The sequence below is a fragment of the Pan troglodytes genome, chromosome 11, assembly GCF_028858775.2.
Source record: "Pan troglodytes isolate AG18354 chromosome 11, NHGRI_mPanTro3-v2.0_pri, whole genome shotgun sequence".
In the NCBI taxonomy this organism is placed as follows: Eukaryota; Metazoa; Chordata; class Mammalia; order Primates; family Hominidae; genus Pan; species Pan troglodytes.
In genome coordinates this window covers 9,177,953-9,191,078 of record NC_072409.2, presented here as the reverse complement: position 1 = coordinate 9,191,078, position 13,126 = coordinate 9,177,953, and the positions used below count along the sequence as shown (strand labels likewise).

The window sequence follows — 13,126 nt, the reverse complement described above, 5'->3', positions numbered from 1 at the left end:
GCTGCCCAACATTTGACAGTGTCTTGGGGAGAAATGAACCTTAGTTGTGTTAAGCCATTGAACTCTGGGAGTTGTTGGTTAAAGCAGTTAGCCTTACACAGCAACATCATGTAAATATTGGAATCATATTACAGATACCCTTTTTGGCAGGCCAGGGGCAGTGGCCCATGCTTGTAATTCCAGCACTTGAGGCTAGGAGTTCGAGGCCAGTTTGGCCAACATAGCAAAACCCCATCTCTACTAAAAATACAAAAATTAGCCAGGCGTGATGGCACGTGCCTGTGATTCCAGCTACTCGGGAGGCTGAGGCACGAGATCACTTGAATCCGGGAGGTGGAGGTTGCAGTAAGCTGAGATCATATCACCGTACTCCAGCCTGGGTGACAAAATGAAACTCTGCCTCAAAAAAAAAAGATACCCTTTTAGGCTGATTTATTATTATTGTTACTATTACTTAACATTTATCACAACCTTTCACCATATTATTAAATCACTTTTTTTTTGAGACAGAGTCTTGCTCCATTGCGCAGGCTGAAGTGCAGTGGTGCAATCTCGGCTCACTGCAACCTCCACCTCCCTGGCTAAGGTGATCCTCCCACCTCCACCTACCAAGTAGCTGGGACTACAGGCGCCTGCCACCATGCCCAACTAATTTTTGTATTTATTTATTTATTTATTTATGTATTTTTGAGATGGAGTTTCGCTCTCGTTGCCCAGGCTGCAGTGCAAATGGCGCGATCTTGGCTCACTGCAATCTCCGCCTCCCAGGTTCAAGTGATTCTCCTGCCTCAGCCTCCCGAGTAGCTGGGATTACAGGCATGCGCCACCATGCCTGGCTAATTTTGTATTTTTAGTAGAGACAGGGTTTCTCCATGTTGGTCAGGCTGGTCTCAAATTTCCAACATCAGGTGATCCGCCCACCTCGGCCTCCCAAATTGCTGGGATTATAGGCACGAGCCACTGCGCCTGGCCTAATTTTTGTATTTTTAGTAGAGATGGGGTCTCACCATGTTGGCCAGGCTGGTCTTGAACTCTTGGCCTCAAGTGTTCCGACTGCCTCGGCCTCCCAAATTGCTGGGATTAGAGCCATGAGCCACCATGCTGGGCCCATATCATGAAACCACTTTTGACAGCATAATTTTAATGGTGGCACAGAAGTCCGTTATCATTATTTATTTACCCAGTCCTGTGTGGATATGTAGGTTGCTTCTGACATTTGCGTTTGTATGTCATGCTCCAGTGAACATCCTGGTGATCAACTGGGTGGCCCCATCCGCAGATGCACTTGTGAAACCTACCTTGGTTTCCTGCCTGAGCCTCTCCTGTATCGGTGCTTAAAAGGGTGCCCTAACTCCGCAGAAACTATCAGTAGAAATGAGTGTAGGGGGCCAGGCGCGATGGCTCACGCCTGCAATCTCAGCACTTTGGGAAGCCAAGGTCGGTGGATCACTTGAGGTCAGGAGTTCGAGACCAGCCTGGCCAATATGGTGAAACCGCGCCTCGAATAAAAATACAAAAATTAGCTGGGCTCGATGGCGCGAGCCTGTAATCTCAGCTGCTTGGGAGGCTGAGGCAGGAGAATCACCTGAACCTGGGAGGCAGAGGTTGCAATGAGCTGAGATTGCACCATTGTACTCCAGCCTGGGTAACAGAGTGAGACTCTGTGTCAAAACAAAAAAACAGAAGAGTGTAGGGGGTGAAATGTACGTTCTTGGGCTAAGTTGTGTGAAAAGCCTGGATTTTCCAGATCTGATCTCCTTTTGCCCTGTGCCCTCTTTCCTGCTGATGTCTTGGCAGTGGGGAGAGGAGGGGTGACAAAACCGAAAGTCTCTCTCTTTTTTTTTTTTGTAAAGTCGTCTCTTACAGGCAAATATGTGGTCCTTTCAAAGCCCTATCCCTTGTAAGGGTGGTTTCTCTGCACTCGGCGGGGGGTCTCCCTCCTGTTTCCTTTTGAAGATGGTGTCTGGCTGTGTGGAGAAGCTTGCATGGGCCAGGAAAGGAGTCTCTTGCCCTACTTGCCATCACTGGACCTGCTCAGGAGGGGCGGGTCTGGTCCGCCCTGGTCTCCGGGAACCGCATCCACGTTCTCTGAGGCTGACTGGACTTTGCTTTGCCCTGAAAACTTCCAATTCACAGTCAATCTTCTTCCCATAAGTTGTTCTTTTCTGTGGCTGCTCTAATAAAGTCCCACAAACCCGGTGGTTGAAAACCACAGAAATGTGTTCTCTCACAGTCCCAGAGGCCAGAAGTCTGAAATCAATGTGTGGGCAGTGCCGTGCCTCCTCTGAAACCTCTAGGGGAAGGTCCTTTCTTGCCTTTCCGGCTTTAGCCCCAGACTTACAAATGCATCTCTCCACTCTCTGCCTCCAATGTCACATGGCATTTTCCTCTTCTTCTAAGGACACCACTCATATTGGATTAGGCCCCACCTAATGACCTCATCTTAATTATATCTGCAAGGACCCTTATTTCCAAATAAGGTCACATTCACAGGTACTGGGGGTTAGGGCTGCAGCATATCTTTTTTGGGGACACACTTCAACCCATAAGACCATCCCATTCAGTTCCTGGGCTTCCTCCACTCAGCTGCAGGGGTTGGGGGTCTCTGTGAGACTGTCCTCAGCCCCTCTGCCTGGGGACTGGGGACCCTCAGTCATTTCCATCTGCTGCAGCCTGGCCACACTGGGTGCAATGTCAGGCCTAAGGTGAGCCTTGCAGACCCCTTAGGATGCATCCTGGGGACATAGGCACCAGCTCTGATGTCCTCAGATCCCCCAAACCTATCTGAATCTTTCTACTGCCCCCAGACCCCTCACGCCTGACTTTCAGCCTCCCTTCCCCTCCTCCTGCCCTGAAAGGGTCTTCCAGTCCCCGCTGCTGTCTAGCAGGTACTCTCCTTCTGTCACAGTCCCCTTCTTCCCTAGTCAGGGATGCAGATGGTATCCACACGGCTCTTCATGGGACCAAACGCTTCATGGTTTAAGTTTTATGGTAGGGAGATGCTGGGGAGAGAGAAAATGTACTGAATTAGCAACAGGGGAAACACAGCAGGAAACATTTCCACAATTCTATGCCTGTTGAAATGATTTTGATGTTGAGCCCTATTTGCCTTGACCTTTTTTCTTGTATTTTTTTTGAGATGAAGTCTTGCTCTGTTGCCCAGGCTGGAGTGCAGTGGTGTGATCTCAGTTCACTGCAACCTCCACCTCCCGGGTTCAAGCAATTCTCCTGCCTCAGCCTCCTGAGTAGCTGGGATTACAGGCATGCACCGCCACGTCATGCTAATGTTTGTATTTTTAGTAGAGACTGGGTTTCACCATGTTGGCCAGGCTGTTCCTGAACTCCTGACCTCAGTGATCCACCCATCTTGGCCTCCCAAAGTGCTGGGATTACAGGGGTGAGCCACTGCGCCTGACCTTGCCTTGACATTTGAAAGGCTAAACAAGGCAAACCCTGGCCTTATTTCCTCCCCCAGCCCAGTTACCCGCTCAGCCAGCCCAGCCATGCTTCCCAGTCAGTCTCCCACTGCTCCCGGCCTCTTCTGGCCCCTTGGCACACGTTCTCATTTTCTGGAACACTCTTCCCCTACCCCCTTCCCTGGGCAACTCCTCCTCATGCTTTGGGTCCCAGCTTGTACAATACTTCATCGGAGAAGTTGCCCCCCATGCCCCAGACACATGACCCCCACCATGGGCTGCGTGTTTTACATTTGTGACCCTCAGCGGACCACAAGCTCCATGAGGGGAGGGGCCATGTCTATTTCCTTCACCTCTGCTGTTCCTACTACTGGCACTTGTAGTGAGGTAGGGGGGGACTGGACTCTGGAGGCAGACCTTGGACACTGGACCAAATTGACCTTGGACACTGGACTAGCTAAAGCAAGCCTGGGGTGGAAGCACCTCTTCATAAGGCTGCCCACCAGTGTGCCATGCCAGTTTACCATTGGCATGGCAACACCCAGAAGTGACTGCCCTTTCCATGGCAACAGCCCAATGATCTGGAAGTTACCACCCTTTTCCTAGAAATTTCTACATGAACTTCCCTTAATTTGCATATAATTAAAAGTGGGTATCACTATGAGTGCAGAATTGGCTCTGAGCTGCCACTCTGGGCACACAGCCCGCGGGGGAGCCCTGCTCTGCAGGGAGCAGTTCCTCCGCTGGGCTAGGCATGGCCGCTTTAATACAAGCTGTTGTCTAACACCACCAGCTCACCCTTACATTCTTTCCTGGGTGAAGCCAAGAACCCTCCTGGGTTAAGCCCCAGTTTTGGGGCTCACCTGCCCTGCATCAGTAGGAACCCACCAAGTGTGGGAAGAGGGAATGGAAGCCAGCGGAAGTGATGCCATCATTTTGTATGATGTTTACTCCGTGAAAGTGCCGACATGCAGCTGTTGTCAACCTACAAACATGGCAACTGCTTATGATCAAAGCCCTCCTCAAGCCCCCACTTTTGGTAGACCCCCATCACTTGGTGATGGTCAGCTCGTCTGCTGGGGAGGGGAGGCTGCAAATGGTCTGTCATTTACCGGGCATTTCCTTTCTCCTCTCGAGTTGACAACCGACCCTTTCAGGCTCAGCCGGTTCTACCTTGAGTGAGAGCGTGAGTGTGCGATGAAGTAGCTCCCATGGTTTAGCTAGCTGCTCTCCACGCCCTCCCTCCACACCCTGCTGAGTTCGCTTCATGCATCTTGTCTTAGAGCAGCTTGGAGACTGACCGCTATTTGAGCCAGTGTACAGCAGCAGTGAAGAGCAATGGATTTGGCATCAAACAGCCCCCAGCCTGGGGCCTGGCACACAGTAGGTGTTCAATAAATGCTGATGGAATTATGAAAAACAAATTGGGATTTGTGTCACAGCTCTGCTACTTATTGGCTTTGAGACCCTGGGCAAGTGACACATGCTCTCTGAGCTCAGCTCCTCCCACGGTATCTGGAGACCCCCGAGGTCAGCCTCACCCAGACACCTTCCCAGCCTCATCTCTGACGGCACTCGTGTGCTTCAGCCAGACACACCACTTGCTGTTTCTGTTCCAACCTCATCCGTCTTCCAGGCTCCTTGCTCCTTTCAGGCCAGCCCTTGCACCTGGACCGATTTTTACCAAACGAGTTGATGTGTGTCAAAGCACATTGGCGATGGATGGCTACTATCAAACAAACAGAAAATAGCAAGTGTTGATGAGGATGTGGAGAAATTGGAGCTCTCGGGCATTGCTGGTGGGAATGAAAATGGTGCAGCCGCCGTGGAAAACAGCATGGCAGTTCCTCAAAAAAAGTAAAAATAGAATTACCATATGATCTAGCATTTCTACTTCTGGGTATATACTCAGAAGAATTGAAAGCAGGGTCTCAAAGAGAGATCTGTGCACCCATCGTCATAGCAGCGTTATTCGCAATAGCCAAAAGGTGGAAGCATCGATGGGCGAATGGATAAGCAAAATGTGGTGTAGACATGCAAGGGACTCGGATTCAGCCTTAAAGAGGAAGGAGGTTCTGACACACATTGCAGTGTGGATGAACCTTGAGGATATTATGCTAGTGAAATAAGCCAGCCCCAAAAAGTTAAATGCTGTATGATTCCACTTACACAAAATACTTAGAGTCGTCATAATCATAGAGACAGAGAGTGGAAGGTGGTTGCCAGGGGCTGGAGGGAGCAGGTAACGGGAATGAGTGTTTACTGGGGACAGAATCTCATACTATAAAGATGAAAACTTTCTAGAGATGAAAGTGGTGATGCTTGCACAACCACGTGCATGTACGATGCCACTGGACTGAACATGTAAAATGCTTGCAATGGTAAACTATGTGTTATGTGTATTTTACAAGTAAAAAAAGAAAACTCTGGTAATTGCCTGTGCCAGAAGCCACCATGCCCTGGCTTAGCGGGACAGAGGAGCCAGCCCCTGGGAACAGACTCCTACCCTTGGGAAAAGGCTAAGACTGCTGTGATGGGCTCTCCCCAGGCTCCCCTTGCTCTAGCCTGGCCTTGCCTCTCGGTTCCCTGAATCAATCAATCTTTCTTTCTTTCTCTTTCTTTCCTTCCTTTCTCTTTCTTTCTTTCCTTCCTTCCTTCCTCTTTCTTTCTTTCTTTCTTTCTTTCTTTCTTTCTTTCTTTCTTTCTTTCTTTCTTTCGGTCTCGCTCTGTCACTCAGGCTGGAGTGCAGGGGCACAATCACAGCACACTGCTGTGTCAAGCACACTTGACTTCCTGGGCTCAAGCAAACCTCCCACCTCATCCTCCTAAGCAGCTGGGACCACAGGCACATGCCACCATGCCCAGCTAATTTTTGTATTTTTTGTAAGGACGAGGTCTCACTATGTTGCCCAGGCTGGTCTCAAACTCCTGAGCTCAAGTGATCCTCTAGTCTCGGCCTCCCAAAGTGCTGAGATTACAGGTGGGAGCCCCTACATCTGTTCTGAAATCTTCTTTGCCCTTCCCCCCACTCCCTTGTCAGCCCCTACCTCAACAGCCACATCCATGATACACCCTGGGTCCTGGCTTGGTCAGTAACACCGTCCTGTCTGCCATTTCCGCCTGAAGCATCCCATCTTGGAGCACTGCCTCTTGTCTTTCCACACATTCCCTCTGCGACCTTAACTCTGATCTTTCTTTGCCTCTTGCCATCTGCCCCCAGGGCACATTCCTTGTCCTTCACCTCCCGTGTCCTCTGCTTCCTCGGGTTCCAGGCTCATTGTCTGCTGCAGACGCCCTCAGTCACCCTGCCCTCCCCCTCCTCCATCCACCTGGCAGAACCCCTGTCCCGGTTGAGTTCTGGTTGCTGCTCAGTGTGCTCTGACATCCAAGCAGCGGAGCCCTGGACAAAGCCACCTGATGGCACAAACAGCTTTATCTCATGACCTTGACCTCCAACAAACATTTGTGCTGTCCAGCAATCCTCTGTGTTCCCCGGTCAGCTTGCAGCCCCTGTCTCCCCGACCACAACTTCTCTCTCTCCCCAAACCTCCAATACCCCACCCTCCCTCAGCCCTCATTCTCACTCTCAGATGATAGGTTGCTTTTTTTTTTTTTTTTTTTTTGAGGCAGGATCTCGCTATGTTGCTGAGGCTGGAGTACAGTGGTGTGATCACGGTTCACTGCAGCCTCAAACTTCTGGGCTAAAGTGATCCTCCCTCCTCATCCTTCTTGAGTAGCTGGGGCTACAGGTACACATCACCACGCCTGGCTAACTTTTTTTTCTTTTTCTTTTTTGTAGAGACAGGGTCTCACTATGTTGCGCAGGCTGGCCTCAAACTCCTGAGCTCAAGAGATCCTCCTGCCTTGGCCTCCCAGAATGTTGGGATTACAGGCATGAGCTTCATTGAAAACGCAGAGGCAATCAGAGGCATTCCTGGCCCTGCACTCACCAGCCTCCCTGGGTGTCCCCCTGGGCAGCTGCCCCTCCTTTCATGCCCATCAGCTGTCCCTCCTCTCATGCCCATCAGCTGTCCCTCCTCTCATGCCCGTCAGGTCCTTCCCTGCCCTGGCCCCGTGCACCTCGATTCCTTTCCACCTTCCCCTGGCTTCCCTCCACGTGGCCCCATCTCTCCTGCATCACCAGCTGTTTCCTCTCCTGGGTCAGCCCCATCAGCATGCCACAAACATGCAGGAATGCCCCCAGATTGTAAGAGGCCACCTTCTGACCTGACAATCCCCTTTAGCTTCCGCCCTGCTTATCCGATCCCCTTCCAGCACATTCCCTTGGAAGGGTGGTCTCTGTGCTGTCTCTCCGCTCCTGCCCCGGCCCCCATCATCTCCCGGGCCCACCAAAGTTGGGCTCCCAGCCCTGCCATTCCACCCAAACAGCTCTTGCCAAGGTCAGCATTGACCATCACAGTCCTCCACCTGCCAGCAGCCTCAGACATGGCCGCTCACTCCTTCTGTCTGTCAACACACCCTTCTCCTGGCCCCAGGACATGGCTTTGCCTCCCCCTTTGCCTCCCCGCCTCTCATTTGCTCCTCCTGTCCTGTGTAACCTGCCTGCCCGCCCTCTTACTGGGAGAGCTCTTCCATCCCAGGCGCTGGGTCCCAGGTTCCTCCCCGAAGTCCGGCCCCTCCCCTGACCTCTAGGCCTGCACTCCCAAAGGACGGGTTCCTCGATCCTCAAACTTAATGTTTCCCAAACCCCATCTCCTCCACTGATAAGCTTGAAACCTGCTCCTCCCACAGCAAATGGAAATTGCGTGCTCTGCTTCCTCAGGTCAAAGCTCTTGGAGCAGCCTTTGACCCCCGCCTCTCCATTACATCCACGTGATGGGTTGCCTTTTTTTTTTTTTGAGACAGGGTTTCACTCTGTCACCCAGGCTGGGGTACAGTGGCACAATCATAGCTAGACCAGCGATCGTCTGAGCTCTCACTTTAAAACACACTTGAGGCCCGGTGTGGTGGCTCACGCCTATAATCCTAACCCTTTGGGAGGCCGAGGCAGGTGGATCACCTGAGGTCAGTTCGAGACCAGTCTGGCCAATATGGTGAAACTCTGTCTCTACTAGGCCAGGCGCGGTGGCTCATGCCTGTAATCCCAGCACTTTGGGAGGCCGAGGCGGGCAGATTATGAGGTCAGGAGATTGACACCATCCTGACTAACACGGTGAAACCCCGTCTCTACTAAAAATACAAAAAATTAGCCGGGCATGGTGGCGGGTGCCTGTAGTCCCAGCTACTGGGGAAGCTGAGGCAGGAGAATGGCGAGAACTGGGGAGGCAGAGCTTGCAGTGAGCTGAGATCGCGCCACTGCACTCCAGCCTGGGCGACAGAGTGAGACTCCGTCTCAAAGAAAAAACAAAACAAAACCCTGTCTCTCCTAAAAATACAAAAATTAGCTGGGTGTGGAGGTGCATGCTTGTAATTCCAACTACTCGGGAGGCTGAGGCAGGAGAATCGCTTGAACCTGGGAGGCGGAGGTTGCAGTGAGTGGAGATCGCCGTCAGTGCACTCCAGCCTGGGTGACAGAGCGAGACTCCGTCTCAGAAAAAAAACAAAATGAAACAAAAACCTCACACATTTGGCCCCCGGCCCCTTTCCAGGGTGCCTGGGACCCAGGGCTAGGCCATCCCCGCTCCCCCATAAGAATGCAGCAGTTCCCCACAGTCTCCCAGCTCCACCCTTCTCCACACAGAAGCTAAAAGACCCTGTTAAAATGGAAGTCAAATCCCGTCTCTTGCCGGCTCAGAACCCCCCAGGGGCTTGCAGAGAGGAAGATGCAAAGTCCCAGCTGCAGCCCACCAGGCCTGACTGACCTGTTACCTGGCTGACCCCATCACAGGCCCCAGGAAGGCAGGGCTGTCTCTGTCTGGTCGTGGGTGTCTGGGCACCCAGGCCATGCATCGGTACATATTTGATGGATGAATAAGTGATGGATGGATGGGTGACTGCGGCTTCCCTGGGAGGCTCCGCCCTGCCTTGGAACCCAGCCCAGCCCAGCCTCCGCGCTTCCCTGCCTGCCTGGGCCTGCACCTGGCCAACCCCCACAACAACCTCCACCAGGTGTGCAGCCTTGAAAACTGTTGGTTCTGGTTGCCAACTCTCCTAGCAGAGAGGGGTGCTCCAGGGACCAAGGGTCTGTGGTACCTGAGCAAATCTCTTCTAGCTGCCCTGACCACCCTCCTGTGGGTCCCTCTCCTCCATTTCCCCCACCTGGTGGGTGGGGCTGAGGGAGCAGAGACCACGCCCCCAATCCAGCCACACTCTTCTTCCAGCCAACCAAGCACCAGAAAACCAAGATTTGCACAAAGAGCTGGTGGCCTGGGAGCAGGTCCCTCAGGCTCCTCACATCTGCCCTGCAGAAGGGGCAGACACTTGTCTCATTCTGGGAGTCACTCATGGTACCGAGATCAAACCCCCAGGTAACCCCCACACAGCCTTGCACAAGCCTTGCTTCTCACTTTGGACATCTACATTGCACCACTTGGGGTCGTCATTTGTAGCCAGCGAGGTGACCTGGGTGGGGGCAGGGCTGGATCTAGAACCCCCCGGGTCCCTCCCCTGGGCAAGGGCCCCACATTTCCTTTTCCAGTGATGCTCCCATGCCCAGAATCTTTCTGGACTCCAGCTGCAGAATGGCCATTCATCTCGGGTTTCAATTTCCCACCTGCCCCTTTGACCTCCCCAGGCGGGGAGCGGGGGCCTTGGCTGGGCTTGTCGCTGGGGCTTGGGGGCAACTCCCCCAGTGAGAACCTGCTACGTGCCAGGTGCGCCTCTCACCCAGTCCTCACAGCAGCCCTGCATCTTCACAAATGAGAAAACAGGCCGGGCGCGGTGGCTCATGCCTGTAATCCCAGCACTTTGGGAGGCCAAGGTGGGTGGATCACCTGAGGTCAGGAGTTCCAGACCAGCCTGGCCAACATAGTGAAACCCCGTCTCTACTAAAAATACAAAAATTAGCCGGGTGCGATGGCGGGCGCCTGTAATCCCAGCTACTCAGGAGGCTGAGGCAGCAGAATCACTTGAACCCGGGAGGCAGAGGTTGCAGTGAGCCGAGATCGTGCCACTGCACTCCAGCCTGGGCGACAAAGGGAGACTCTGTGTTAAAAAAATAAATAAATAAAAGAAAAGAAAACAAAAAAGAAAGGTCCCTGGTTAGGGCCACAGGGGGATGCAGCAGGGCCCATGGCCTGGGAGGGGGTGGTGGCTGGGCGGTGCCAGGATGGAGAGATACATCTGTCTTATAAGAGTGGGCAGACAGGCCCTTGTTCCAGGAGCTGAAATGAAACAGAACTGTGTATATATCTTCTCACCTATAGACTAAATTAAACTAACTCATAGAAATACTCTGTTTTAAGTTTCTTTACTTAAAAGTATCTTACACGTTTAACACCTGCCAATACACGTATGTACGTGATATTCAGTAATGATCATTGCAAACTGGGCACGGTGGCTCATGCCTGTAATCCCGGCACTTTGGGAGGCTGAGATGGGAGGATCATTTGAACCCAGGAGGTTGAGGCTGCAGTGAGCTGTGATGGTGCCACTGCCCTCCAGCTTGGGTGACAGAGCAAGATCCTGTCTGTAAATAATAATAATAATAGTAATAACTGCGACCACCTATACAAATTTCATCTATACATCCCAGGTATTGTGCACCCTCCATACAAATGTATGAAAATTCACAGAAAACCTGTGCTTGGTCAGTGCTATCATCAGGCCTATTTGGCAGATGCAGAAACAGGCTCACAGAAGGGAAGTCACTTGCTGAAAGCCACATGGCTGGCACGGGGTGGCACTGAGACTTGCACCCAGATCTGGGCAGCATTAAAACCCCTGCCCCACCCGTGGTCCTCTCCTGTCTCCGTGTTAGCGTGGAGCCCTGAGATGTTTTAGGAGCCGGCTTTCCGATTTCCATCTGTGTTTGTGGTGATTGCCCTGATCTTTCAGGCATTCTGCCCTAGAAAGCCCCTTGGGGAGGGGGCTTCCTGTTTCACCTGCTTGGAGCTAAGACCGAGAGGAGTCAAGGTGGGATTCCTCGGATGCCCTGAGGGAGTGCGATGGGATGCCTGGGGGCTGCTCCTCCAGCCTCAGACACTCCTGCCCACAGCCCCTGGCCAGGCCCTGCCTGAGCCACTGCTCTAGGCTGCAAAGGGCTGGCTCTCATTTCCTAATTCATCCTGCCAGCTGGAGCCAAGGTGGACTCTCCCCATAGACTGGGATGAGTGCCCTGGCCCAGCTGGACCTGGTGGTGGCTATGAGCCCCCTTGTGTCACCTTTTCCCTACCCAGGGCTCATCACAAGCTGCAGGGGGGTGCTCTTGGGTCTCAGGGAGAGTAGCCTGAGTCCCCCGGGGCTTCTGAGTGCATCCAGGCTGCTCTGCTGACCCTGGAAGGCAACCAGGGAAGCTGTGAGGTCAGGGTAAGGGATGGGCCTCAAGAGCGGGTCATGGCCCAGCTGGGGCCTGTGTGGACAGAGGCCTCACTGTCTCCACTGCATGCAGGGAGTCTTGAGGCCAAGTGACACATTTGCCACCTGTGACATACGCCACCAGCCTGTGTGTCTGTGCCCCAGATACAGCCAGCCAGTGCAGAGTGAGGCCTGCCAGGGCCCTGTGTTGTGGGGATGTGACAGAGCTGCCAGTCCTGGTGCAGGTGAGACGTCACCGCCATCCCAGCTGGTCTCCACCTGGAGGACAATTTGGGGACCTCCTGGCACCCTCATGCGTTCCCTCCCCCTTGTTCTGCATGACTGCCTGTTTTAATTCACACGTCCCTTTCTAAGACTTACAACTGCATTTCTCATAAAGGAAATTATTGGCACAGGGGATAATTGTGATCCAACTCTCTGGCTTCACTTAGAAATCGAGAGGGTGGTCAGTGGGGTCCCACTTACGAGAAGTTCCGGATGGCAGAACAGTACTATAGACATCATGGTCCTCAGGAGGATGGTGTCCTGCCCCAGAGAGGCCGCTGAGGGCTGGCGGAGGGGACCTGGAAGGCGGGTGGGGTTGACTGAGATGTGCCAGGTCGGGAGGGAATCCCAGGGCGGGGACCCTAGAGAAAGCATGGCACATTTGTGGAGAGCGGACGGGCCACGCTGGGAGCGGAGGGCTGAGGGCTGTGTCAGCCCGCTCCAGCAGGAGGACATGAGCCAGGCCTGTCCAGAGGGCTTCTGCAACCTCTTCTGGAAAAAGGACCAGGGAGGTACCTGTTTCATGCCCAGGAGGTCATGATAGTGCCTATCAGCGTTAAATGCCATCTGGTCCTTGCCTCGCAAGGAGCCCCGTCCCCTGGTTCACTGGCTTAGGGGTGCCCCTCAGGTCAGTGTTTCCCCAGTGTGGGGTGGGCACCCTCGGTGACCTAGGAGACAGTGACGTCAGGGATCACACAGCCTCATACCACACAAAGGTGATTCCCTTCTCTGTCTCAGCCCTCTGGTCCCCTGGAGGGGAAGCTTGCAACTCCCCAACCCTTTTCTATCAAAATGCCATTGGCAGGCAACAATAGCCAGCTAGAATTTCCTAACATTGCTTATTTTAATTGTAATTTATTTTTACTTTTACCTTCTATTTATGGCCCATGATCTTAGTTTTTTTTCCACCTAACAGTAGTCACATAAAGTTCCCTTATGGATGCATTTACCTAAGTAATAGCAGTGAATGCTTTTAAAGAAAAATAGAGAGCAAATAACAGAATAAGGTG

General features: G+C 52.8%; 1 long non-coding RNA gene across 1 annotated transcript; it reads right to left on the bottom strand.

Moving 5' to 3' along the window:
• Nucleotides 1-970: 970 nt before the first annotated feature.
• Nucleotides 971-12,764, bottom strand: LOC107976797 (uncharacterized). Its single transcript, XR_001721045.2, has 3 exons — nucleotides 12,633-12,764; nucleotides 12,318-12,415; nucleotides 971-3,002 (listed from the first exon to the last, which is right to left on the bottom strand). It is a non-coding gene; the product is annotated as an uncharacterized LOC107976797 (long non-coding RNA).
• Nucleotides 12,765-13,126: the final 362 nt, after the last annotated feature.